We start from the raw sequence: 25,655 nt of genomic DNA, 5'->3' as shown, positions 1-25,655 counted from the left end.
GTAATTTATTTTTGAACAAGGACAGAATAACACAGTGTCCCTAACAGTATTGTCAAAAGTTGGTGAAAGGATTTTTCCAGTGAATTTTAAAAAGGACAAAACTAAAAACCCCACGTGGCTTGGAGGCAGACGGCCTGCATGGAAATCGGAGCCCGAACAGTGAGACAGGCAGCGCTGCGGGCAAGGAAAACAAGCTGCTACAAAGGGAACATATTAGAAAGACCAGACCATGGACATTGCTAATAACTGAACTGGAAATGAATGCTCATTTAAGTATATATAATTTATCCATCACCAGGTTTTATCTGTCTTTTACTGAAAGACAAAATCAGACCAAGATGGTCTGATTAGGTTTCTCAATTAAAAAAAAATCGTTTTAATGTTTTATAAGCCTAATTAACATGCAATACAGCATTTCTCCTCTTTTTGCCATAAAAAGCTGTTATGATTATCAACACAAGCGATCTGCTGTATCAGACCCCCGGGCCGGGGGAGATTTACTTCCGAATCCTTTGACTCGGACGGATCGTGCAGTGGTCTCCGGCGTGCTCCCGTCACAGCTCTCCCCGCTGGTCACCGAAACAGCCAGCCAGCCCGACCGTCTGAGCCCTACGTTCGCTCGGACCTTTGTTTTCATTTCAAAAGTAGTTACTCAGACTGGAAACCTGAGAGAGGAAGAGTAAAGCTCTGTCTAAAAAGACCAGGGTCTTGAACCCAAACTTCCCACATCCGAAAATGAATGTCCTAATTATTTCTCGCTTCTACAATAATTTCCATCTCGGGCCTGAGAAATCTCCCAGCAGATTTTGACCAAATCGACATGCAGGATTCAGACAAAGTCAGTAATTTCCAATAAGAATGTTTTCTTCAAAACATTCACAGCAAGCTCCACTTTTAATACTCTTTGTTCAAAGTGAATCATCTGGGCCCACCCAAGGAGCAGCGCATTTCTTCTTTGTCCTGGGGGTGCTGCCTGGAAGCAGCACACAGGCACGGATGCGCTCGGTCTCTCACCAGCCCTCTGAAGCGGCAAAGCTCCACTCAGCTAGCAGCAGACACAGGAGGAACAACTCGACAAAAGCAACACTGAGCGAAGGATTACACCCCAGCCAATAAAAGCAAGAGGCTGCAATATTGTATTTCTACACAAAATCTTCTATGGGGTCTCCAAGATCCACACACTGAAAAGCCACCGAGAAAAGACAGAGTGAGAAAGGCTGTTGCTCTTAGCGATGGTGTGGTGTTTGCCCGGCAGCACGGGAGGATTAACCCAGGGAAGTGGCCAGTACAGTTTGTGCTTGCTCAGCTCTGCACCTTCTTGGCAATATGGAAAAGAAAGGAAGGGTGGACGTCTGAAGATGTCAGAAGGACCACAGGAGCGCAGGTTCCCAGGCAGGAAGCTCAGGGCAGAAGGGGAGGGTATAGACAAAGTCACACGAAGAAAATTTGTGGAACCGCTCATAAAAGCGGCCAGGAGCAATACTAATGTGACAAGAAGTTGCTTGACAATCTCCAAACTCAGAAACTCTTGCTCAGCCCTTTATAGCATCTTTGTCTTCTTACCGGGTCTCAGAGCTGAGTCTGGCTGGGTAAAAGCTATGGAAGGATCCAGAGTTTGGCCCTGCAACCCAGGGCGCAGCAGCATTTGGGATCAGGGAGGCTTGCTGAGGTAGAAGTGATGGTGAAAATGCAAAGGCTGAGCTCAGTGCAACAGCATAGAAAATGGATAAACAAAGCACAAAGAATGGTCCGTAATCTCCTTCCTGCCAAGAAAATGTAGTGTGTAACTCCAAGAACTTGAGGAGATGACCAGAGAGATCTGCATTTAATGTGAAAATTTTAGGATCTTTATTAGCCAGACTTCAGCATGCCTCAGGCCTTGGGCCCACAGCACTAGCAGTTCTGTTGAGGGTTTTAAACACACAACAAATAGAAAGATTTGAGCCAACAAAAAAATCTCACCTCTTCAGCATGTTGCACAGGGAGAAGCAGTAGAACAAAAAATCCCTCTGGAAATCTTTTAACTGTGGGAGAGTCAAATGACGCTGAACTAAAGAAAGGACGAGTGCTTTTTTTTTTTTTTTTTTTTTTTTCCCAGCAGCCTCCCAATGACCACAGAGCATTGACAGTGGCTTTTCTCAGCCAGCAGGAGCCAAAGCTGAATAGATATGAGTGGAAGAGAGAACAAATAAAAACTCTGCAGAAGTAAGCACTGGACTTGCAAGACAAGCGCATGCCCAGCTTTCACCCAGAAATGCTTATCAGGAATTTCCACTGAAACTTTGAGTAAAGGATCACTTCATGGTTGTGAGAGTTCCTTACATAAATGATGACTCACAGACAAAGCATAAACCAGATTAGAGACCTCATTTACCTCAGAGTATATAGGAGCAGTTTGGCCCTACACATGCCAGAGAAACACTTTGTTTAGCTGCTTTTATAAGATGTGTAACCAACACTGGTATTCTAAAACCTGTATGCTACCGTGCTTGCTCTCCTCGTGGTCACTGGTTGTCGTTTTTCTAACACAGTTCTTCTAGCTATACTTACCTTCAACCCACCACCCTTTCATTCACCCTAAAACAAAACAGCTCGTGTCAGTTCTGGATGATTGATGAGTATCAGATGCATATCTTCCCTGCGGGAAAATTTTCTTTCAATGAATTTTAATACTTCCTTGCAATCCTGTAGCCTCAACCACAAAGTATAGGAGATAAAATAAAATGAAACTCCATCATCATTAAACAGTCTCGAAAGCTCATGAGCACCCATAATTCCCCTTGGATCTCCACTTAGGCTCAGACAACTGTTCCACAAAGTACACCACCTATCAAACACACTTTTTTTTTTTCTTAAATAGCACTAAACCTAGTTTCCTAGTACTTCCCAACGATCTCTTGATGTAAATATGAGCATACAGAGTCTATGTTATCAGAGCAAAACAACTGGGAAGGAACTCTTAGAAACCTTCCTGATGATTCCATTACGCTGCTCCTTCAATGAAAACTTATAAAGTTGAAAAACAGTCAATTTGCATCCTGGATGTCTATTAGAAAAGTCATTAGGAGCCCATTATTATATAAGATTACAACAGGAAAACAATTTTAGTGCAACGCAGCTGAGACCCACTGATGATAATTCAGTATGAAATTATAACCAGAGTATACGGGGCGCCTTCCTCTGGAGAGGAAGTCGCAAGGAAAATAGGACAGTTTTAACACAACTTATACAGCTTTTCAAAATAACAGAAGGAATTAAAGAACGTAATTCATACTAATGCTATATTACGGATGATGTAGCCTACAAACAAACTAAAGAGCTGCATTTAAGAGAAGAGTACGTGGCCAAGTATTTTTGCCACTCCTTACTTCCAGCCCGCACAAGGGTTATCACTTACCTGTCTGTTACGCAGTAGATGACAACACTTGAACAAAGCAGATCTCATTTGCCTGGGGTGACCGTGTGGCTGAGCGTGAGCTACCTGTGTCACGACCTCCAGTCCGGAGGGTCAGGAGGGCATCGCAACAACACGCCGAGGAGCTCGGCAGAAAGGCTGCCGAGCGCTGACAGCAAAGCCTTCGGGAGCCGTAGTGGGCAAGGCAAAGCCCCTGCACGACGGGACGCGCTGGTGTCCGTAGACTGGACGTGGCTGTATTCTCCTCTCCTGCTACAAGGAGGAGGGAAAGAGCACAGTTTGCTGGGAGCAGCACAGACAAAAAGCAAGCAAACAACTTTGGCTAAGAACTGCCACTTGGGCGAGTCTGAATGTAGAAGACAAACCCCGCAATGCGACACTTACACTTCCCCAGGGATCACCTAAAGATTTAGACCCCAATTCAACACACCTTGTAAACAAATGTTTTCTTCTAAGCATGTATCCAAACTTCAGTACTTTCCAAAAGTGGGTGGACACCTGTACCCCGTCCTAACGCAAGTGGGACAAATGCTGTGTTACCTCCTGCACGTACCTGTCTTCCTTTGCTGGGTGCATCTGGTCTACAGCAGTTTGAGCCTTCACGTATTCCCACGTAGGATTAAGGAAAACTCTTGAAACACTGCGCAGTCTCTCCTTCCAGGTGCTGGGTACCTGTGCAGGTTACAGAAGATGTCTCAGTGTTTGAGGAGAGGCAGGATGATCGAGGCGAGGAGAGCGGAGGCCGAGTGTGATGCCGTCTGCTCCAGCCAGCCGGGTACTGCAGAGGCAGGCAGGAGCTTGGTGTTGCTCGAGCAAGGCCACTGCTCTCTTGCTGGTGGGCCAGTCCCCGGCCCGTGTGCGCACACGAGTCTCCGCTTTCCCCCAGTGGTGCTTCAGCTGCTCAGCCCTCCGAGGCCACGGGCGCGCGAGCAGGGCCACGTTGGTGCCCCAACGCAGGCTCAGGTGCACAGCACCGCTCTGCACTACAGCTACCTGCTAGCACACAAGCATCTGCAGATTTGCAGTCTTATGTCAGCTGTTCCTCAAGATAAAGTAAGATTTCTTTAACACTCATACTGTGTGTGCAAAGCTGATTTTTAAAGTATTGTTCAGTACAGCTCAGGCAAGCAGAATATTATCAGCACTCGTCGTTTGAAAAGATCAGACAAGTGAACAGTAATTCATTTCTCACATCTTCAGCAAAACTAGATACCATGGCAAACGGGCTCTGCTAGAGTTCATAATCCAGGTAAGAAATATCTGCAGTTTAACTGTACTGAGTTAACAGTCTCGCTGCAGTTTGACTGCAACTTTTGTTACCCTGCCAAGGAAAATGCGTGTATGCTGATCAGATCTGTCTGCACACAAACGGTGGTGAAATACGTGCCTTTAATCAAATGTTTGTGATGGGTTAACTGCCCAGCTGTCGGGTAGTTACTAATCACAGTGGCAATGTTACGATGCTTCCATAGCTCTGGCAGTAAAAATGTTGAGTTAGAAAAATGCTTAATAGGAATTACATGTTTTTATAAAGCTACAGCAACGGCATTCGCTTCACAGTAATTGATAGCGAGACCATGCAAGTACAGTGGACGATGGCCCACAGTGATGTTGCAGTTGACTGTGAGTTAACGTGGGAGCTTAATGACACCACACAGGCTGGAGACACATCTGGTCTGCTTGCAATTTAATTACGTTGCCATACCATGAGCTATGTCCTGCACCCCCTGAAACGAGGGACAAGGCTCCTGAGAAGGACGTGGCCCCTGGCTGACAGGGACGCTTTGTGAAAACCAAGAGAGTCCTTCTGGGCATCACCACCAACCGACAGCGCAGACGCAGTGACGCACACCGCATCGCAACGCAGAAGACAAATTTCCCGGTTTGTGTGCACACCTCAGGCACTCCGTCCTCACACCCACCTGAAGGCACATCCCGGCCTGGCAGCAGAACTTGGTCCTGTTACAGCCACGTCTGTTTTCTTGCTGTTCTGCCTCTCCTTTCCTGCTCTTTCAAAAGATGAGTTCCTTACTGCTCAGCTGACCCTCTGCTTAAGTTATCCGGCTGCAGTGGGGACTATATCTTTTTTCACGCTGAGTACCTTATTCAAAGAAGTGACATGAGGGCTCCGGCTTTTGCACTTCCCTGCTATCCTATAGTTTGCTGTGACATTAGCAGACTGGCCAAAAATGCTGAGGCCAGATCATGCCAGCAGTGCGCTGACAAACAGTGAGGGTCTATAGGATGCTCATACTGAATCAGTTTTACTTTCTCCTGTGTGCTAATTTCTTAATTATTCTCCTATGCGCTCTTAATATCTCCCAGCGACGTAAGTGAAAGACCTATGCGAGGGGGAGGATCAATCTCTCGGATGCCCAACAAAATCATGAGATAAAATCCCATCAGTCTGAGAAGGCAAATAACATTTGGGTGATTTAACCATGGAAAAATTGTTCCTGATGAGATATTTTTCTTACCTCTTTTGATGCAACCCAATCAATAGTGCTTCTATTTCCCCTCTGTCCCTCTGCACTCGAACAGCAACATTTTTTCCCTGATGATCCTAGTTTTCCTTTCTCTCACCCTTCATCCTTTGTCTAATCCTTGAACTAATCCACTTTCCTCTTCAGTGCTACTATGCTTCAAAATGATTATAAGACAAAGACCATGCTGCATCTGTTGTATACCTGTCATGCATTGAATCTTTTCTGGAAACTAAACCCACGCTACCTAAGGCCCTGACGCTGCAGTTGCTGACGGCACAGTTATTTGCACAGAGCTCAAAGCAAGCCTAATTCTTACTCTGCTTTTTGGTCTCAATCCAGCTCCCAGATAGATGCAACAGGAGCCGCCCCCGGCCTCATATGGAGCTGGATCAGGCCCGCTATTGGAAAAGCTGCAGAGAGGCAGAGGTGCTGAATGCAGAACGGCTTCTGCAAAGCAGTGACTGTAAAACTACGTTCACTCCACTGATTACGGCGAGAGGAGAGTTATTCAGAATGACGAATGCTCAGATAACCGTCTTTCATCCATCCATAAAAAACAATTTACGCCCAGATGTAACACCGTCAGGGAAGCTGAAGATAAAGGACGTCAGTAAGGGTCTGAAAGGGTAGCATCATAAATGTTGCTAGCAAAGTCTTTTGTGCAGTTCAGATAAAACATCTGCAGCAGGTATATAAATAGAAGGCACAACTGAGCCTTGAATGCTCGCTCCAAAACGGTGATTTGTTCTGAACTATTTCTAGGTTGCCATGAAAGTAACTTGCTTTTGGAAGCTCCCCCGAATGCCTTTGCCCAATTGTCTCGTCTCTGTCTATCGTACCAGACAGGGCGTCCCAGCACTCCAACTGCTTCTCACACATCTGCAACCCCAGCGACCTCTTCATTGCCACACACTCAGTTCTCGAGCCGTTCTTTCCTCCTACCATTGTTCCCCTGTCCAAATCTCACCTCATCTCTCCTTTCCTCTTAGTCCTTCCCCCTTCCATGAATCGCTCTACCCTCTCCTCCTTCCCCCATCTCTGATGCCAACACTTCTCATATTTCTTCCTTCAACATTATTGCATGGATAGTCCATCCTGCCCCTTAGTAAATACACTCTCAGCCTCCCTAATCACTGTTCTCCTTAACTGGTCATGCTCTTTCCGCTCTTTCATCTCATACTACAAACGGTTTAGTCCCTCACAGCTTAAACCCCCAATAGTTTTTTTCCCCACTCTTTTCCATCCTCCTTCCCCTCTTTCTTTTCCAAGTTCCTTGAACCTGCCTGGAGCTGTGCCCCCTTCCACCGCAGCGCCTCGGGCTCCCGTCCCTCGCTTTGCCTGGCCCCCAGAGACGTCTTCCCAGCCTCGGGCAGAACAAACTGCCCCTCCAGAAGCATCCCTTCGGCAAACCTCTACAGGTCCTGTGCTCGATTCCCTTTTTATTCTCTACACCATAGTTGACCTTATGTGCAAACAGAAGTTCATCTGGCCTCCCTGTCACGCTGCCCCAGACTTCTTTTCCTGCCAAATAAAATTTCAGCCTGCCTCCTCTTTCTCCTGCCCTAAAGGACCCTGTGAGGCTCCCGGGGAACCAGAAGAATGCCTCTCAGCCTCGCCTCTTCTGTCCTCCCCAAACAAAGGATAGGTTAGGGCTGGCAGGCTCTCCGGAGTGAGGAAAGCAAATCTCCTATAACCACAGGGATACATATAATAGACATTTACTCAGAAGAATCCATAAAAGATCTAATCCTGTAACCGCTGATCATTGCCCAGCATCTTTTCACATCTGCTGGTTACTGTAACCCTGAGCTTTCTAAGCAGGGTACCCTAGCAAAGCACCAAGATCTTCATGCAAGCTAGAGCACTACTGCACCACATCCACTCTCCAGCTGCAGACAACTTCTCACAAGCAGGAGCACAGCGAAGCTACCACGTCTCCCACACAAACCAACTGCACCAAGGGAAAAAATCATTCTTGAATAGTTTCTGTAGGTCAATAGCAAAAGCCATGAAGCCTAGTATCATGTAAATAAACAAACTGCAGGCCAGCATGTTCAGCAAACACCAACCAGGTTTCCTTTAACAGCCTGAGGATATTAAGAAACGAGCAATTTGTTATCTGCTATCACAAACCTCAATTTTAACTCCAAGATCACACCAAACCTGCCATACAACCCTTTCACCAAACTTTCAAAGCTCTATCTTAAGTAATTTAGCTTACTTACATTGTCCATGATCCTGTTTCATTGTCGTCCTACATTTTTTGTCTCCATCTACTTGTTTCTTGTTTTAAATTTAGACCACAAATGATCTGGGGTCATAACTATTTTGTTGCCTCGTGCCTGAAATAACCTGGTGTGGGATGGTCTTGTCCTGGGCACAGGCTGAGACAGAAGGCCAGCAGGGAGGGAACAGGGTGTTAAACAAATCCTTGCTGGATGCCTTGGAAACATCTGGCAAGCAATACCATCTGTGGTCAAAAACTCGGTGTTTCTCAAACACCTTCAGCCTTACTGTGAACCGAACACAGCGAATGGAGCAGTGATGTACTATGGCAGAGGGCTTTCCATCGCAGTCCAAGGAAAGTTACAGGAAAGAAACCAGGAATAAGCATGAATCGCAGAATTACACAGTCCTCTTCGAAACCTCCACCAGCCAGAGATCTACACCCACTTACCTCTTTTGATCTTACCATACAGGCTCTGTTTCTTAAGAAAGAGAAAAGTGTCTTCATAGTGTCACTAGAAGAGGGTCACTGCTATGTGAATAAAATATAGACACTTAAGACTTAATTCAATATGATAGGCAAGGGTGAGTTCAGCTTCATATGAGTGGGTCCAGACAAGTGTTTCAAACAGCTCACAGACTTCAGTTACCTTCTGTATTGGTGACTGTCAACAAATCCCTTAAAATGATTTGGAAGGAAAACAGGTCTTTACATAAAAAGGGCAGTTTACTACCATTTACAGGGCTATAGCAGGAAGTCAAATCACTCTGAGATCAGGATCTGACCTGTAGGCTCCCATAGAGAGAATTTCGTTTTGTACCAAACAAGGCAAAGTGCCTCTGCGCAAAGCGCCTTCACCGCGATATGCTGGAGCGGGGCCAGAGGCACACGTTGAGCCTGAAGGACGTCCCTCCCAAAGCCCAACATGTCCCAAGGCCCGTGCGCACGCGTCCGTACAGTCCATGCGGACTGCTAACAGCGTGCTCCCTGGCTGTCAAGGTCACTCGAGCGGCATCCTCCCCACAAATCCTGCGAGTCTTCACACACAGAGCCATCTTCCACACTGCCCGGAGAGCTTCAGACACTACTCTGAGCTGCCTGAACAGTCACCGTTTCATTGCAACTAGCCAAAAGAAATTCTAATGAAAATGGAAATCTTAAAATTGCAAATCCTGTCGTAGGTGAGTATTGTGCTGAAATAGTCAGCTGAAGCCCTCAAACATGATCCCAAACCATCGCTTACATCTCCCAAGTGCCAAAACTCACAAATGTCCCCCATGCAGCTGCCAGCATTTGCAGCTGGCCCTGCACATCTCGAGCACAACACATACAAAAGTCTGTGGTTGCACATCTCAAGCACAATACACAAAAAACCCTGTGGCCTGCTAATGCAGACAGTGCAGGGCAGCCAAAATAGTAACATCTATCAGTACCACAGATCTAGTGATCTACAGAGCAAACGGTGTTTCTTTTGCAATCCTCATACTTCATATCAGATGCTGATTATTAGAAACTAGGCCAGAAGGGGGTTATAAAAATATCCTTCAATAGAGAAATGCCTTCTAACAGTATGGAGCAACATGGAGCATCACAGTGTTTTACACTTCTCCATAAAGCATCTTGCACTGACTACTCAAGAACACTGCCCAAGGCAGACCACTGTGCTACACTGGCTATTCCCTTGCGCTCTGCTTGGGCTGAAGGTCCCGGTCCTGCACGACTTACTCCCATGCTCATCCTCATCTTTGGAATAGCGCAGGCACGTTCAGGAGACCTGTCTGCACGTGAACCCCAGCATGCACACGAATCTCTGCAGGACTGAGGGGCAGAAAGTACCTTCTATGTCACATCCCTGAAATAAGTCCTGTTATTGGTAAACCATGTTTTTTTTTAAGTGATTCTGGCCCAAAGCTACAGAAAAACAGAACAGGTTTGAATAATATCTTCAGCGTCACACATCTGTCACTTCTCAGCACATAACAAACCATCATGCTGGGAACCCATGGAGATTAGAGACATATGGCTTGGCAGCCCCATTGTAAATCCCCGTTACCACATTAAACTAATTGGCTTTGAAGAAGGAAAAATAATTGGGAGAAAAAAGAATTTACGTAGCAGGAAAACATATAGCATTAATGAGCATTGCTATTTATTGCTCATACTCCTGCCCATCTATTTTTGATTTACAGATGTTCTATTGTAGACTAGCTGGAGCTGCTAAATGAAAATGGAAGAATGAAAAACACTTCCCTTTAACTTCTGTCAGACTATTTAGAAAAGAAGTAGGGAAGATGACAGCAACATGAATCAGGAAAGAATAGGAAACAGCAGGATATGAGGGAAAGAAAAATAGGGACAAGGTCATTTATGCAGCCATTTATGGAGACTCAGCTTACAGCAGCTGCCTCTGGCAAAATAAGGGATAGATGGTGGAAGGAAGCTTTCCCCTCTCAGCTGAGACCATGCATGTGGCAGTGTCACTTGGTGTTGGAGGGACAGCAGGGGTGTTGTTGTGACGTCGCAACCCTCACATAGACGTTTCCGTTCTGAATTTCTCAATCCGACTCCTTTGGCTTTTGATTTCGGATGAAAAACTCAAAAATTAGATCATCATAAAAATACAGAGCGAGAAATGGTAGGACAAAGCTGAAACTGAGCTGGATTCATCCACGGCAGTTTAACTGTTTCTCTACGGGGTATTTCAGAGGGACGAAGACCTATCGAGAAGCGAGTGCGCAGGCTGGAAGGAGCGCGAGGACTCTCTGCCTGCCGATGCTGCGGAAAGCGGGGGGCGAGCACTGTTTCGTCGGCAAACCTCTACTCACGGCACTCTGTATGCAGCCGATCTCCGCAGCAAGTGTGTTGTCCTTCTTGCAGCATCGTTGTTGCCACCGAGCTCATCCTCCTCACGTGGATGACAGTCAGGAACAGCTCCAAGGGAGCCGGGGAAGAGCTGGGGTATAGAAGAGGGGTAAGTTCTGAGCTGACTGACCACATGTTCAAGAGTGGAAACTTGGGAGGAAAGCATTACAGCCTGGTCCAAGGCAAGGAGAAGCTGAAGCCTTCACTCAGAAGCCACGTGGCACCCAGCTCCCCCAAGGCCGCGTGCTTGGAGACAAGCCGTGCACCCGTGGGTGCGTCGGGCGGCTCACAGGAACCGGCCTTTGGCAACAGAGAGGGCAGCACTGTAAGAGCAGCGAGACACGATGTGGGGTGCGTGTTTGTGCTGGGGGATATCTCCGACACATACCGGAGTTTGGGAGTGACAGAAAAAAGAAAGAAAGAGAAAGCAAGCATTCTCAGTCATCATCCAGTTAAAATTTGTGCTGCACTAAAGATGGAGAGCTGAAAGCAGTGCCAGTACAAATGCTACTTTGCTACTTTTGCTACTAATGAACTTTTTTTCCTGCGTGTTTCTCAGATGTGCCCTACGCACAGGAAGATGAGTCCTGTCCTACTCAGCAGCAAACAAGCAATAACCTCTTGTAACTTGTCGGCAGAGCCCTGACGCGGGGCTGCTGTTTCCACACGCGAAGACCCGGCAGCTGACAGTGCTGAGCTTCCTTCACGCCGCATGGGGCAGCCCCGAGAGCTCGGGAAACGCTGCTGATTGAATATGCTAAAGGTCTCCCAGAAAATTCCTACCTCCCACACAGATCTCGTTGCTGTTGGACTAATGGCTCTTCAAAACCCCTGACCCATTTCTCAATACACAGGAGGTATATGCTCTAAGTGCTCCGAAGCTTCCCGCTGTGCAGTGAGAAGGGGAGGGAAAGGGGGACAGGGAGGAGGCAATTGCAGCTCACAGCAAAGCCACTGAAGGCCACGAGGATGCACGTAAGGACACGGCCACCCACACGGCCACAGATTACCAATACAGAAATACCGTCAGGGCTATTTCGCCCGACAGTTACGGACAAAGGGAGATTTCGAAACAAAGCAACAAGAGTGACTGTAAGAAACTGTAGCAGAGAGAGAGGACATTACTCATTCCTGTGCTGTGCTCACAGTGAGGCCAACAGCAGTATTTTTTGTTGACTTTGGCAGAGGTGAGATCAGCAGCAGTGCTGGGATTCAGGTGAAAGAAAGGGGGCAAGGAAGCGAGGGAGACAGAGCACCACACACACACACTAGAAAATGTCTGCTCAAGCACAGGGCTGGACTGAGCGTCTCCTGCCCCCTTCTCTGCCCAGTATAGAGCTTATGGAGCAAGATACAAAAGAGTACGTTAGATGCCGCTGAACCACTGTAATAAAATAATTGCTAGAATTAACACAGGCACCTTATCTGCTTCCCCAGCAGGGCAGATAAAGTCTCTAAAATCTGAATTTGGACTTTTATTCCATGTGTAACTGAACACGATTATTAAAATAAATCAATGTCTCACTGCAGATACACACAAGCCATCATCTCCTGCTTACAGAGTTTTCAGTGAAAACAGCAAAACAGAAAATGCAATAAAAATACCCATCCTAAAAGAAGGCACTACTAAATTGAGCTGCGGTGGGGAGAGGGGGCTGTTGTTGCTTTATCATTTAGAAGTGCTGGACGTGAAAACAATGACATGATCAAAAGAATGAACTCAAAGAAACGACAGACAGTTCCCCCTTCGCTGTCCTCCCCCAGTGACACACAGGCGGCAGAAGCTGTATTTATTTCCCAGGAGACGGGCATCCAGCTGCTCTCTATTCCAAAGTGCTTAAAAGCCCATAGTCTCCTTCGACAATTTTACTTTAGAGCAGCTAAAACCACTGTGCTGCTCTTGCCCCTCTCCCGTTAGCAGTTAACAGCCGCTCTCCAAGGCTGGCTGAACGGAAAGAAACCACGGGCAGCCTCCTCCTCTCGCTCGCGCAGAGGAGCAGCACCGTTCCCCCGAACTAACAGCCAGGATCTGCATGGCATGGATGGGGATGAGAAATGCAATCCGGGAAAGTGTTGCTGAAGCAGAAACAGCAAAACCCAGAAGGGCCGTAATGAGAACGAGAGCTGCCACTGCAAACACGCCGGCTGCAGGGAAAGCACGCAAACAGCACCACAGTCTGCTGGCAATCACTATGCCCGGAGAAAAGTGGGAGCTGTCCCAGGGCAAATCCATGAGGCCACGTTTCCACCTCACCTGATCTCTTTCCATCTCAGCGGAGTTGCTGTGGGCTGCAGCTGGCGGAAGGGAGAGCACAGTCTGCCGCAGAACAACCACTTCCGCGGGACGAGCCAGCGGGAACCGCTCCAGGCACTCCTGGCCCAGCTGCTTTTGGCCTCCAAAAGTTTCTTTTCCACATGTGCTAGGGAAGCTTCCTTGGCTCTGTCATCCACACCGCTGAACTCTCCCAGTGCTCCCCCAGGCTCAGTTAAGCTGGGTGCAGAACGGGACACTGACTTCAGGTGGCTGCATTAACACTCCAGACCCAAGTACTGCTCTGCCCAGTGGATGGGTTGATAACACGGCTCAGGAGCTTATGAGAAAGTGCTCAAAACCATGCAAGATGTCATTAGCACATGTGACAACTAGAAACCCCCTTTTACCCTGCCTTTCTTTTACTCTCGCTGAGATTCTCCACTATTGCTGTACTGTGAGAGAACAGAGAGGTTTTGACCAATCTTGGAAAATTCCAATATTTGACAGAGGAAAGAGATTTGTCCAGGATTTTTTTCCTCCCAAAAGAAATAAAACATACAAATTGACTTTTCAGTATTGCCCTCTTTCCATTTCAGAGAAGCTCCAAGCTTCCTATGAAAAAAAGTGCAGAGGCATACAGCCAAAGAGCAACATAAAGTACAATCCACCCTCATAAATCAGACACTGAGAAATCACTCTAACTGACAGCTCTGAAAGCAATTAAACTTTTTCTTGGTAAAGGCTACCTCCATTTGAAAGGCAAACTATTTTCCTACCAGTCCCTGGAGATATTTTGTAAGCAGTATATAAAGACCCTTTTAAAATCTCCTTACATTGCTAACATATAGTTTAAGGCCAGCAAGACAAAAAGAAAATCATAAAATGCCATTGGATTAGAGTATTACCAGAAACTCTGCAGATAGCAAATCTGCAAGCCTTGCATATCCAGACATAATGCAATCGGCTCTGCAAAATGCAACATGCAGTCAGGCTATCGTACCAGATTTCTAGCTCACTTGCACTCCATACAGAAGTAGAAGGCAAACAAAGAACTACCACTTCCTTTTCTCTGTTTATTGAAGAAAGTATACTCATATTGCTACTGGATTATGAGAGTCCAAACACACAAAAATCCAAGACACCAAATAAAATCCCCGACAGCTTCTGGACACAGAAATGGTTCAGAAGTTAAAACATGACCCATTTCAAGACTGGTGCAGTGGTTAGGTGCACTGGTTAAACACATGCCGTTCTTTAGGCATTTTTTCTTAATGTGCCTTTGTTTCTGATTGCTCTGAAAGAGGGCTCTCCAGATAGTCTGTTTTGGCAATTAAATTAGTCCTTAAAGAGAGTATAAGTTTAATAATAAATTAAATACAGAGCAGTGAAAAAAAATGCTGTTCCAATGACAATCCAGTTTGCAGCGTGCAAGTTGTAGTTGCTGATTCAGAGTGTCTACACTGCAGTCAGGATCCTGCTCGCAGCTGTGTGCAGCTGTGCCGGAGCTGCCGTGCCACGCTGCCAGCACCGCTCGTCTGCAAGCTGATCTGACACCTCTCTGCGGCAGCGCAGTCACAGCTGCGACCGCAGGAGAGACGCACGCTGCGCAGCATCCTATGCAGACCCCTGTTCAGGTCTCTACGTTCAGTCCACAGTCTAGATGCAAATTCTAGACTTCAGTGCTTAAATTAGCTCTGCATCTCACACATAGCTTCCCATCTATTTGGGCTTGACTGGTACCTCATTCAAGCAAGCCTGGAAGGATTGCTCCACTTTTTTCTTCTAAACTCAGTTTTGCCCACATGAATTCTCCTCTCCCTCAAATGCAGTTGTGAAAGTCAGCGTGTAAAGGGAATGCATCACCACGAAAAGCCTGCAGCTGTGTTTTAAATACCCGCAGAGCTGTGATAGCCTTTTTTCTTTGAATGGTACCTTTAAAACCCATTCAGCTCAATGCCGATATCTGCAGATGGCAAACGCACACTACCTGCCTTCCATGAGATTTGGCTTTTCTTTCATCTTACTTGTTCTCTTTGTGAGACTAGAAGCTTACTCTTTCTTTCCAGTGTAAAAGGGAATCATATAAACCTAGTTTTGTCCTGAAACTACATTACCTTTTGCATATAGCCTCTTTTCCCTAATAAAAATACTAATGAAGTTCAGTTTCAGCATCTGTGTTTGACTCTCATTTTGTCATATCTGACACCTTTTTTCTAAATCCGTCCTTTTCCAGCTGTTCATAAATGCAAAGGGATCCTGCGAGAGCTGTGCATTGTAAGAGCTGACAGCTCTCTGGCTTACTAGTGTTCCCGCAGATGAGGTATTTTTCACTTCAGTGCCTTTGACTTACAAACCTGAGAGAAAAAGAGATGCAGTGGGGATCTAAGCCAGAATGACCCGATTTGCTACACAGCTGGCACAGAGAAACAGAGAAGAGGAACCCCTTCGAATCCAGCCCTGTCCTCATTCATGCACAGAAGTTGTGCAGTTTTAGCCATCCTGGTACTGCTAAGAGACAGCCAACTGTCCCCAAGTCTGGGTGTGTATACCTATGATTAAATCAGAAAAAAGCTTATTCACATATGTGAAGCTGATTTGATGAAAAGCAACCTGATTCTATTATAACCAGATTAATTGTGAGCTGCATGACTATCATTTTATCAGATTGCAATGCAGTTGTCAAAAACATAAAATAACACCTTAATTTCCTTCCAGTTCCAGATACACTGTTCTACTGATACAAAACCAATGCATGCAGAGAGGTCCCCAGCCCAGCAGCTTTGCTGTGAGAGAGAGGTGGGATTCGTTCTTCAGTTCCCACATCATCCCCTTACCACTATCAGTCTTCAAGTTGCACATCTCCATATTTTAAAATGACACTAGTCATTCTTGTGAACACTTTTCTTGTTATATGAGAGGATACACAATTTCAGAAGCTTATGCTCACTCTGGGTGAGTGTTACACAAGTGCGGTGGTTCCACAGATGGACCAACCTGGAGACAGTCGTGTCCACGCGGCCGTGGTAAATCTCTAGGTACTCCTGCCTTTGGAGTTGCAGGAAGTTACGGTATAGGGATTGCACACAATTGTTTCTACAAAATCAGTAGAGGGAAAGAATTAGAGCAGTCTTGCTAATATAAAAGTTGATGGTGACGTGCCCTCAAAGTACAAAAAGCAAAAGGAAAGCAATGCTAACGTGAGAGAACGCTTCATCTGACTGTAACTGCTGAGAAAGAAATAATCACAATCTTTTCTCCCCTCTGTTAAAATAAGGAAAAATGAACAGAGATGAATGAAGACTTTCCAACTTGCTGAGTGTTTTCATGAAGAAAACAGCAGAGGTGCAAGCTGCAGTGGAAACCTTTCCTCTGCTTCTTCCCAACACAGGACAGGGCTGCCCTTGCCCAAAGGGGGCTCTCGGACTCGCCCAGGGCAGACACAGCCCTACTAGGTGTGAGCAATCCCATCGTCTGGGTGTCATTTTTGACCTTAATGCTGGCGTTACCAAAAAGGCACCATCATCCCTGTGTTTGCCACAGGGAAGTGTTCGATGTGGTCCGTGTAGCCACACCCAAATTTCTTTCAGGCAGTACTGAGCCCTCAATCACTTCATTAAACAAGATTAGACCCGAGTGAAGAAAAACAAACTAATCCCAGTACAGCAGTTGAAAAGATTCTCACGAGATTCTTGCCTTGATGAAGAACTACAGTGCACAAAATTAGAAAAAGCAAGCAGAAACGTTCGGCTATTTTGATTACCTGCAACGTTAGCAATAAACTTGTGGGAGTCAAACCTAGGAGTAGGCAGAGCAGACCAAATACCCAGCGGTCAGGGCAGCAGGAATGATGCATGCGCCCCGCTCACCGCCGCAGGCAGGCGGGCACGCGTCTCAGCCCCCGGTGCCTCTCACCGTGGCCTCCGGCTCGTGCCAGCGCGGCCTTGGGCCCAGGCCGCTATGCCGTCTGGAGGTACCCGACGACGGCCCTGAGCCACCCCTGCCGTTGCTCCTTCACTTAACTTACAGCAGCTTCACTAGACTTCGCTGCAGGGTTGTCAGTCAAAATGACAGTTGGTCCATTAAGGCTGCCACCAGTCAAATGCAATTTTAGATAACTCAGAGGAGGTGAACTCACTCACTGTGTGAATCCTGACAAATTGGCCATCACCTCCCCTTTCCCTTCTTTTTTTTCCTTTTCCTTTTTTTCAAGTCACCATGGAAGTAGTTCCCTGCACTTCTGCTACTCCTATTAATTTACAAAGCGATGCAGCATGGGAGTCCAGTCAATCAGCCCGTCAGCGAGAATTAATGGCCAGTGAAAAGGTTGTCTGTGATAGATTGCGCCTTCATGTAAAGAAAATTGGAAATGTGAGTGAGAGAGTCAACGGAGGGAGCCACGGTAGCCTGAGGCCCTGCCAACAACCAGGTGAAAAACACCTGCAAAGCACACTACGCATCTCTCTGCGGTCAGCCTGGCCCTCAGAGCACGCACCAGGCGGACTGCGCAGCCACCCAAAAGTTGGGTCTGATCCCAGTACGTTTTTTGCAGTGCCACCAACCTCAGATGGGAACTTGTTAGGGGACTGGAGCAGGGGAAAGAAGAAGAAGAGGCACGGTCTTTTGGAGAAGGTCCAAATAACCTCCAAGGCTTTTACATATGGGTGTGCGAGGCTGGTGGAAGGCCGCAGAGCACAGAGTCCTTCACCATGACTCACTCTGTGCCTGCTCGCCTCTCACGTCAGCTAATAGGAAGTGATAGCTGCATTCCTAGCAGAGCACACTAGAGATAAATGCATGTTGCCTCCCTGCTGTTGGCAGGAAACCAGTGTTTCATCATCCAAGAGGACTTAAGATGGCTTCAAGGCCTCTGTCAAACTGATGGGCTCAAGACAGCCTGATTACAACTCCCTGATCCTCTGCAGCACACACTGGAAGTAAAAGTCCCCTAGTTTTGGCTGCATATTACATTCTGCTTCTATAAAAACTTTTCCAATAGAAAAGCAAAATCTGTCTGGGGGTTCTGAAAGATATTCCTCCTTCCGGCAGGAATAACGGCAGCAAGCCTGAGCAGCGCAGAAGCACAGTCCCACACGGGAGTACTCGAGAGCCATGATTTGGTTGTCTGCAACAACAAAGGATAAGATCTGTCACCTTGATAGGGTTGTATGTGGACAGACCACAATCATCTAAAAGCTTTTAACAGCACGCAAAACAAACAGTAATGTAACTGGCCTCATTCCGGATCCCTGACACTTTTTTCCAGATCTCGTTTGATACCCTCTGTGTATTAAAACAGTGCTTGTAGTACCAAGGAGCATAGGGAGACACTCTCACTTTATCACAAAAAGGATTTTCTTGGTCACAAAACTAGCAGAAACAGAGAAAAATGGGGTTTGATGCTCTGAAGGCTTCTATGCATTTTATACCACCTGCATCATCCAACACGCCACACCCAAACTGCTCAGTTATATAAGAACACAGCTAGGAAAAATTTATCACAGTCACAGTCCGAGATGCTTACATTCTGCAGAGAATCTGAGGTATTAGGTGCTAGTTTAGGTGAGTCTTCTCACTTAATTATTCCTGAAGAGAGTTGCGCCTATATCAAAGGAAGAGTTTTCACCCAAGAATCAGCCTGCCAGTAATAAACTTGCTCTTTTTTCTATAGTTTCTGAGTTATTTCAAACATAAAATGTATACATCCCGCTTCAGGAGTCTAATTTCTGCAGGACTGAATCAAATTACCTTTTGGGAGAAGTGACTTCTGGCTAGCACTCTATTTAATTCATTCTGTCAGTGCATGCTTTAGTGCTCTGTGCGGGAGACTGACTTAGTCCAAGACTGATGTTCTCTGCTCTATAAATTGAATCCACTGATGCATAATTGAGCCCTTGACTATATCAAGTACTTGCTTCACCAGACCCTCCTCTTGCTTACTTGCTATATTTGTTTGGTGAAAAACATATTTTTTCTGGATTAGAAGGGGAATGAAAAACTTAGGGGCCTGAACCAGAGAGGGGCTGAGCATCTCAGGAGCTCTGCAGAAGTAGATAATGCTTGGTGCGTGTCAAGTAAGGCTTTTGATTTCAACCATTTTGCTACTTCTCTCTTCCATTTTCCACATGTTTTTAAATATGTTTTGTTGGAAGTGAAAAGCAGTTAGTGTTTGTGCTGCAACACTAATTGCTTCTGCTTTTGGAAAGACAAAAACCAGACTCACCTCAGCCCATCCTATAAATCTGTGCATGTTGGTAGAGTTGCAAGCCTGCCTTGGAAGCAATCTAGCAGGGTCTGGAGCTTTCTGTCAGTCTGTTTTGTCCATGGATCACGCACACACCATGCCACACACTAGAGATACTTCATCTGCAAAAAGCGATATCTCATTTTTAACTGATGAGTAAATGTATCAAAGGGAGGCTCATTTGCCTTTTCCTCTTTCGGTACTAATGGACAGGACATCAAGATTGTTTTTTAATCATTAAAAGAGAAATACAAAGCAGTGGGAGTGCCATTTGCCTCTCAGTTGCCAATCTTCTGGGCTTTGCTCCAAGGGGGTTTGGGGGATGCAAGGAAACAGTTGGTTGCAGCCAAGAGGCTGTCAATGCCCAAGCAGACTTGTGCGAGACACCAGCATCCAACAACCGCACCGGCCTAAGCCAGGTGTAAGCAGCCACCCCAGAGCCCCGCACCGCGTAGCACGCTACGTGCCTACCACAGTGTCCCGGAGGTTTCTGCGTGCCCACCCCGCAATCCTTTTCGCTGTATTGCAGGATGCCACCATAGCTGGATTGTGAAAAAACTTGCCCATCTTTCCAAGTGCAGTGAAACGTGGAAAAGCATCACAGCATTATTAGCATCATGTAAAACAGGCAGGTTAACAAGACAAGAGAAAGAAGGAAATGGGTTTTAGTCACTACACCTAGCTGGACAAATGTATCCAGGGATCAAGCATCACTAGATCTATTGTGAGAGGGGTTTGCGTATGGACCAAAAAAAAAAAAACCACATGAAGTGGTGGTGCAGGGAAGTCATACCATATGCTCAGTGGTTGCTTGTAACATCCCTTAAACAGTGTTTGCTACAACCAGGGACCACATCAGTAACCGTGTCAGCCTGGGACGGAGGAGCTTATTCAACCAGTATATGCTGTCATGCCTTGGCTTGGGGGCTCTGCAAAGTCTATTAAAACCTTTGAAGACCTTTTCTGAGTGTTCACTACTTCCATTTCCAACAAGTCTGTAACACTGCAGAATTTCAAACCTGACATTTGTGAGAAAGGATAACGCTGAGGTGAGGACAGCAAGTCACCAGCTCTGGAGGCAGAACCGTATTTGCCCCAGACTCCTTGAGTTATCTGGACAAGTTGCTCCCTGCCGACCTTGTGGGCAGAGCTGCATCGAGTACTCCTTCCTCCGTCATTCGGGACCCCCAGCGCAGGACAGTAAGAGCAGGTGCTCTTTGCAACATGGATTATGTTGCAGCACGCACAGCAGTGCCCAGCGCAACAGGGCTCCGACTTGAATTCATTTCTGAGACTGTGCCACAGTACCCGTAACAGAGCCACTAAAATGGTCACCTGTGGACACTGTACCACACTGAACCAGTTTTCTATTTGATAAATCTCTGCCAGCATCAACGTTGATCCCCACCAGAAGCCTTGGCCTAGAACTTTTGCATGGGAAATGAAAAAAGCCATAAAAGAGAAAACTCAATAATAAGCAGAAGTAAAACAACCCATACCTAAAATTCTGCAAGAGTTGTGCCTATACAGAACTCTACATTGCACATACAGAAGCTTGTCACCATTGTAAGCTTTCAGTTTTCCTCTTTCAGGTTTTATAAAAATGCCACAGATTATTCTATCTTGATAACACTGGCGTCAGTAGCACATGTAAGCTATCGTGATTTTCATTCAGTAACAAAATGGGGACAGCTCATTACAAGTTTTACTTTATTTGAAGGCCCTTGGGTCTTTCTACACTAGTTAGATAGATTGCTTTTGACATGTGGGTTGCCTCTGCAGACGCCAGTTATGGACCAGCAGAGAGGTTGAAAGCAGCCTTTAGCATCCTTCCAGCTGTAGAGGTCACTGCACAACAAGGATTATACCCAACACTGGATCCGGGGCTTCTGGCTTAGTCACAACTGAACAGACTCAGTGATACTGTAGCGCAGGGCCCCCATCTTTAAGTACTCCCCACAAGCTTAACTGATACCATACACTACACTTTGTTTTGTATTATTCATCACGTAAAGCATGCTGGAATGGAATTCAAAGGGAGGATGCTATTAAAATTATAGTGATGCTATTGCAGGATAAATACAAAGTTTTAATTTTTCTGATTTTTTTTTTGGGGGTGGGGGTGGGGGGAGAATTTGAAAAACACAGCATCATACATTAAGGTCTTGTAGCACTGTATCTTCCTTACAAGGTTTTGAACTAAATATAAAATGTGTAAGCAGTGTATGTTCACTACAAGGGTTTTGAAGAGACTCAGACCATTGCGAGGAGGGAAGCTGCCGACTGAACGCATGATTTCGGAAGCTCAGTACAAATACATCTGCACAACTGCAGCCTCTTCTGCAAGTGCAGAAGGATATTCTTTTCCTTGTCATTTTATTTTGTAATTCATTAAAAGCTGAAAAATGAAGCAGGAATTGAGAAATCTGGAAAGCTTATTTTCCTCTCCTAATTGGAACTAAAATGCAGGTACAAGAGGCTAAAGTCTACTGGTCCTAAAATTTCTAAGGACCCTATAGTCAAGCAACAAGATCGATTCACTAAAATATTACAGATAATATTCACTACCAAAATCCATTGGTCTTAAATGAAAAACATGTTTTAATGAACTTTTTTCTAATACATTCTGCATTTTTAATAGGTATCAGCTCCTCCCAAAGTGAGATGTTTTTCTTTATCTTTACATGGACTTCTATTTGCAGCCTGCAAATACACCAGCCTGAGAAAGAACCACCTGTGCACGGGATACTCCCTAGAAGCAGCTTTTACACAGATCTGTTTCTACAGTTATTTTATACATATATATATATGTATGTATATACACACACAAAGGTATATGTGTGTGTATCTGCATAGGTTTCCTTTATTAATTTTCCTTTTCTCATAGCACCCATATAGGCTTCTGCCTAAGCAACTGTCACTTACAGATGAGAAATTCACTGGGAAGACAAACAGATGAATTAATGTCGTTAATAATGCTGATACATTACCTTAATGTATAAACAGGAATTTCAAATGAAGGAAGTGCATCATGTTATAGAACATTTGGGGGGTCCAAAATCCTCATATGAAGGGACAGAGCTTCACATTCAGAAAGTTAAAGTTGGCAATAAATAGGAAAGGAAAAGAGGTATGGACCAGTATTTCAGACAAGCTTAGACTGGATGAACTGCATAGATAAACTGTTCTCCCTGAGACCACTGCTGATCTGTAGGTACTGGAGCAGGATCTGTGATGCGATTTCCAAGTACAGGAAGCACTAAGGAGCTAAATTCTCTACTAACCCAATTACATAAACCTCAGTGTATTTGCACTGGAGAAAACCTCTCCCCAAGCACTGAGAAAGCCCATGAAAGAGCCTTACAGGCCTGTGACTGAGCCCACTCTTTGCTTACTCCACTCCTACCTTGCAGAACGCACAGAAATCAGTTACGGCAGCAAATGAAATCAGATTGGGACCTTTCCTAAGAAAGCTGAAACATAAGCAACTCCGTTGCTCTTTTTCAAAAATACTGGTGAATGTGGTACACAGCTTTAATGACTGTGCACGCATAGAAAAATTAATATCCATGTGCAATGTCATAAGGATTTAGAAAGGTCCAGACAGAGAAGGAAGTGAAATTTTACAAAGTTTCCTCAAATGTCTTTCCACCGTATCTGCTCCGATGGAGATGGACAGCCCTGACGCATTATTCACAGCGCTGCTGGGAATGCCCTTGAGCCAAACGGAGGGATACGGCCTGCACAGCCTAACGCACGGGAGCTGCTGCGGCAGAGCTCGTCTTTCAGGGATGCAGTGAGGAGCCCAGCGGGGGGATTGGCCATGGGGGCCCAACGGCACCGGCAGCGAGCACAGACTGAGGACAGAAACCGGGTTTTCGGGGCGTAAGAGCACTGAAGGGAACCAGACACTCATGAAGATTTTTTTTTCCAAAGGCGACAAGAAGCACAAAAGCTCAGCCGTCTCCATTAACAGCTGGAACTTTCTATATTCTGCTTTATTTCCCGATGCTGCCTGGAGGTTGTATTTGTTACTACGGCTCCCTCTGCCCTGGGACAGGCGCTCCTCCTCCCCGTGCGTGCCCTGGCCCGTCCTTCCCAACTGCTCCTCTTCCGGTTACTGCCCCACCTACGCACCAGGTCTCATCCACCGCGTTTCTCAAATCCAGCAGTACATGACAAATGCACCGCAAGAAAACGCTGTCAGATCAGCCCCAAATTAAAATAACAATATCACGCCCATAAGTTAACGTTTCCTCAGAGTCTTGCAGGGCACTAATATCCAATTGCTCATGAAGGATCAGGCTCTGCTACGCTGTTTGCGGCAAGTATGACTTGAAAAACAACTGAAAGCATCAGCTGATCAGGAAAAGGCTCTACAGCCCTGGTAGAGGCGGCATTTCGATTTTAAACTCAAGAGAAGAGGAAACATCCTCTTCTCTGGCATGGCATCACAAACTCTGCCAGCGCCTGATAAATCAAATGCAATAAAAGTAATAATATCGGCTTCATCACCAGGGACCTGCCTGTGCTTTCACACTTCTCCCTTCACTGTGCAAGAGATGTGCATGGCGACAGCATCACGAGCCGAAACCTGAGGCGCCAAACCCCGACGGCTGTAGGGGTAACGCCGTAGGGCCCTGCTCTCGGCTGGGGCACCCGACGGCTGTAGGGGTAACGCCGTAGGGCCCTGCTCTCGGCTGGGGCACCTAAGTGCCCCCGCAACGACAAACAGGGTGGTGAGGAATATCCCTGCACAGGCTCTCGTGTTTTCAGACTCGAGCTATCAAGAGACAGGAAGACTCCTTTCCGCTTGTGTCCTTCTCTTAAATGAATTACTTACTTTCAGGTGGTCCTTCAGAGACACCGTGCTTTTGCAAATATAACAATACTAAATACATTACTAAGACACCGCAAGGGATGAATGAGGAAGCAACAATTCATGGCTAGAGCTTTCGGCATTTACTGCTCAACCCCAGCCCCAGCAGCAAAGTTAGCAGGAATCATGACACTGTAATTCACACTCTGTCAAACTTCATTACTGAACGACTGTACATTGAAAGCGGTTGTGAACCGTGGACAAATTTTATTAATGTTAGTATTCAATCTAGATATATTTAATACTCAATTAATTACAGTCTTTTCAGTGCAGGTCTATGAGAAGCTGATGTAGACCCGAGGTCTGTTTTGGAACTGGAAATTTTAGTAAGCCTATGTATTTGGTTCTGAAAGAGCCTTCTACAAAAGTGGAGGTTCTTTTCATTAGTATTTCGATATTAATGAAATATTTGAATCTGCAAGTGTAAATGTCTTTTTAAAGGCATCCTCTCTCTTCAGTAAGTGAACAAATGTCATCAAAAAGGCCAGAAGCTGAGATGCAAAGACTCCTGGGGCTTAATCTAGGCTTCATTTTTGCCATTAGCTTAAAAAAATGCTAATTATCATGATCTGCCTCGTTAAGTGGATTCAAAACTCACTGACAGCGTGTCTGCAAAACGTTCTGAAATCCTGTGAGGAAAGAAACCGTGAAAAGATGGGTCACTTTTCACTAGTGTATTACTGGGTTTATGAATGTCCTGGAAGACAAAGATGACTGTTTTTCCTAAAACCTCTCTCGGCACCAGATTCCTCTTGCGCAGGCGCGGAAGGACGGGACCTTGCCGGGAGTCTCCCGGGGGCAGGACTAGCGGGCCGCGGCGCCTGGGAAGACGCCTCACCCACTGCACGACACCCTCCGCCGTCGCCCTTTTGCTCGCCTCCGCGCTCGGGCAGGAGACCGCTGCCTCCCCAACGCCGCTGGTGGCTCCGGCAGGAACCGGGAGCAGAGAAGTTGAATTCGGTTTCACACGTGGGACACAAGTGCAAAAGCAGCGACACGCACTCCTCACCGTGACAGTGCGAGCCCTCACACTCGCAGTTAGGCTCCCACCACAGCCGGGGATCTAATCTGGCTCTGTGCTGCAAACAAGCAGGGGCGAAGGAAAAAGGTCCATTAGGTGCAGGGGCAAAAAAGTGCGGTCTGGTACGCAGATCCTACAAAAGTAATGTCTGCATTGGCTATGAAAAGAATACACAAACAAGAAAACCCAGCACAGTGCTGCACAAGACAGGGCAGAGCAGAGACTGACAGTAAATTAATTTCCAGTGCATTGATCTGCTTGGTAAGCACA

The 25,655-nt window shown here is 46.1% G+C and overlaps 1 long non-coding RNA gene across 1 annotated transcript; it reads right to left on the bottom strand.

The window, feature by feature from the left end:
• Nucleotides 1-270: 270 nt before the first annotated feature.
• On the bottom strand, nucleotides 271-4,233 carry LOC135329369 (uncharacterized). Its single transcript, XR_010390809.1, has 3 exons — nucleotides 3,969-4,233; nucleotides 3,398-3,667; nucleotides 271-665 (listed from the first exon to the last, which is right to left on the bottom strand). It is a non-coding gene; the product is annotated as an uncharacterized LOC135329369 (long non-coding RNA).
• Nucleotides 4,234-25,655: the final 21,422 nt, after the last annotated feature.

This window comes from Dromaius novaehollandiae, chromosome 10 (genome assembly GCF_036370855.1).
Source record: "Dromaius novaehollandiae isolate bDroNov1 chromosome 10, bDroNov1.hap1, whole genome shotgun sequence".
Taxonomy (NCBI): domain Eukaryota; kingdom Metazoa; phylum Chordata; class Aves; order Casuariiformes; family Dromaiidae; genus Dromaius; species Dromaius novaehollandiae.
This window is presented reverse-complemented; position numbering and strand designations above follow the sequence as displayed.